Below are 3,661 nucleotides of genomic sequence, written 5' to 3' on the forward strand. Positions count from 1 at the left end.
GCCTCGTGACCTAAGGCTTTTATAGTCTGGGATCCGATAACCTAACGTTCGCTACATGGGTATTATTGTATAAGTCTTTTGGAAACTCATTCATTGCACGATCAAATAAGCATCTTTGTTATGTGTTCAATAATAGTATGAATCCCTGTATAACTCTAGCAAAAAGGAGGTGTTGTGAATCATTATGCGTTTATCGTCTATTCTGTTTATAAACATGTATTTGTTTTGATGAAAGATATGTTATGATTATTGATCTAGTGTCGAGAGTATATCTGTTAAGCAACCACACACGCACGTTTCTGGTTTGTAAGATGGTTTGTGGGATTTATTCGAGCTCTGTTTTGAGTCATTGCATTCTTAGAGGCATTGGATTATTCATTTGGTTATGGTTATTCTGAGGGGATCGATTACATTATCATTTAGTTGCATTCACGTAGTTGCATTCATGCATTAGGTTTGTTTTGTAGTTTTGAGTCTGTTTATACTTGAGGACAAGCATCGATTCAAGTTTGGGGGTGTGATAAGTGGATTATATATATACTTAGAATGCTTCATTACAAGCTTAAGTTGGTGTTTTGGACTCAAGTTGTTGGTATTTTTGATGTGTTTTGGCGTTATTGCATTTCAGGCATTAGTCAAATGAAGAAAGGTGCTTTTCAAGGAAATATGCTGAAATGAGATCAGAATTGGAAGCCTAAGTCATTCTCAAGTTGTATAGAATCTCGTTAGCTTCACGTGAGAAGTTGAATCGCTTAATTCTGACGAGTAGAACTCAAGATATGGCCAAAAAAAGAATCAGCAGAAAAGTACAGAAGTCAGGCGCGGCCGCCCCAGAAACTAGCGCGCCCGCCCTGACTTTCTGCCAAAACAGCACGGCCGCCCCGCCCTAATTTTTGCCCAAAATCCTAATTTTAGTTGAAATTGAAGATGTTAAGAGTCCTGGTCATCCTGGAGCCTATATATATCAATAAAAAGACATTTTTAACACCAAAGGAGCGAGGGGAGAGCAATAAGAAGACCTAGAGAGAACGAGAAGGCTACGGCGAAGAAGACATTTGTTTTCTTTAATATAGTTGATACTTGGATGCTTGTTTTCGATTTGTCTTTGAACCCTAATACTCTTATATTGTTTATTATCATGCTTTCATTGGAACCCATGGTGATGATGAGTTCGATTATGACCTAATCGTTATCACGGGGTTCTAGTGGATTTACTTATGGATTTCTATAGTTAATTTGTTTCAATACCTTAGTGTGTGGTTATTGTATGATAACCTAGTATTGGTTGTGCTTATTCGTCTTATGTGCGTAGCTAACATATACGATAGCATGTTAATCTCTATTGAAGCGACAGTGAGTATAGAGGTTTAGAACTTGCCATGCTAGCATAGGTTCATGTGTTATTGTTATGCATGATTCGTAGGTAACTATAACCATCTTACTTGCCCTATGTAATCACGATAGATAACTTGCGCATTATACCGTTATGTTTTTAATTCTTATAGACATATAAGGACTAAGCATAATTGGTGTCTATTCAACTTCTATCTCTTTTGTGGATGATTGGTAGTAGGGTATTCGTACAATGAAAGTTGGCGTTTACTAGGTTTGTCTTATCTGATTAGTGTCATCAACATTACATGCTAAGGTTAGGAACAAAAAGGCTATTGAATGTAGTATTTAATAAAGTTAGGATCCCATGTTTGTCATATATATTAATTCAACCGTTCTTGTTCTCTTAGTTATAATTGTTAGTTTAATTCTTAGTTATAAGCAATATCAACTTGTTATTTATCTTAGCATTGGATAATAACCATATCATTATTGCATAGGTGCATATTCTTAAATTAACCAAAGAGTCTCTGTGGGAACGAATTTGATCTAAATCTTATACTACTTACAAACGCGTATACTTGCGTGTATTATTAGCGCGTGTTAATGTCCTAACAGTCAACTTCTACAACCCGAGAGATGGGGACACCTTTCCTAAACTCCGTATACCTACATTTTGTCCTGACACGATCAGACAGTATTCCAACTCGCATTAGTTTGGATTCTGTAACGAGCGTCTTCATATTCCATTTCTCTGCAACTATCTTAAGTATGGTTTCTGCCCTTTTTTTGGGCGCACCCTCAAGCTCTCGCACACAAGGCTTGTCTGGTACAGAAGGGATGAATAACATGAGAATAAGGAAAAATTAAAAATAAAAAGAAATAAGTAAGGCGCGCCTTTACTTGGGTCTGTGTTGAACTGGATTCTAATTCTGGGGACGTCATATAAGTAGAAGAAGTTTTCTTTCCATCCCTTCTCATGACTGACTTTCCCTGATGAGAATCCCTTCTTATTATGCTGCTTATCCACAACTAGGTAGTAATAACCGTGATCAGACTTTCTGAGGCTAAAGAAATGACTAACTTCTTCCATGGAAAGTCCAGGGAATCCTAGATCCATGTACATGATGTACAGTGCTAGAACAAGTTTGTAAGTGTTGGGGGATAATTGGAGGGGTTCCAAATCATATAACTAAATCACATCCTTTAAGTAGGGATGGAGAGGCGCCCCCACACCTAAATATACCAGCTTTGGGCTTGTCACCATTCTAGGGATTCTGAAGTTCTTACCATAGTTGAAGATGTGGGGATGCATCATACTGAGAGGGCGCACCCATATACCCTTCATGTTGTAGAAATTCATCAACCATTCGAGTAGTTCATCTGAGCAGTTAGATGAAAGTCCCATGCAGAATAATTTTCCCTACTATTTTCTAAATCGCTTTTTCACAGCTTCAGAACACACCTCATACTTAATCCAATCGAAGTCTACCTCATGATCAGAAATTTCCCAATACTCAAAGGGGACAGGAGAAGGTGCAAGAGAATCGGAGAATTGGAGAGTGTCTTCATCAAAAAAATTTTATCTCATCACGAAGAGGTGGGGAATTATCTTCAGGCGCTGATAAAAGGCATTTTATACCACTTAGAACGTCTTATAATGGCTTGAATTGATGTCTTGAAATCAAGTATTTTGTGTATTTGATGCATTTTTTAGTGTCTTTGCATTTCAGGGTATAACTTGCGAATTTAGGGAGATTTCATCATAATAAGCCTAGGAAAGTACTTGGAATCAGTTGCAGGGAGTTGTGCAAAGAAATGAGCAAAATCCGGAGAAAAAAGGTTATTTTTCCAGAAGCTGTCCAGACGCCCGCCTGGGATCTGGGGTGATCGCCTGGAGGTGCAGGCGCTCGCTTGGAATCTGGGGCATCCGCCTGGGGTCGAGAAAATTAATTCGGGATTTTTAATTCATATTCTACTGGGCTTCTGACGGTGCTGTTTCTTGTGGACTCTTATATAAACCTACTTCAGAGATGTTTCACGAAAACAAGCAACAAGGATCTAGTATCAATCAAGCAAGGAGCAAGGAGAGAAGAATAAGAAGACCGATTTAGCACACCATAACGAAGAAGAGAAAGCATACGTTATCTTGTGATTCTTTTATTCATTGTAACTGTGGATGCTAGTTTTCTTTACTTTGAACCTTAATACTCTTGTGACGTACTCTGGTTTTAATAAGTATTTTATAAGTTTATATTGTCGTGTTATTATCATGTTTTCATATGAACCCATGGTGACGATGAGTTCTATCATGGGCTAATCGTGACCA

The sequence above is a fragment of the Apium graveolens genome, unplaced genomic scaffold, assembly GCF_009905375.1.
Source record: "Apium graveolens cultivar Ventura unplaced genomic scaffold, ASM990537v1 ctg4453, whole genome shotgun sequence".
NCBI classification, from domain to species: Eukaryota; Viridiplantae; Streptophyta; class Magnoliopsida; order Apiales; family Apiaceae; genus Apium; species Apium graveolens.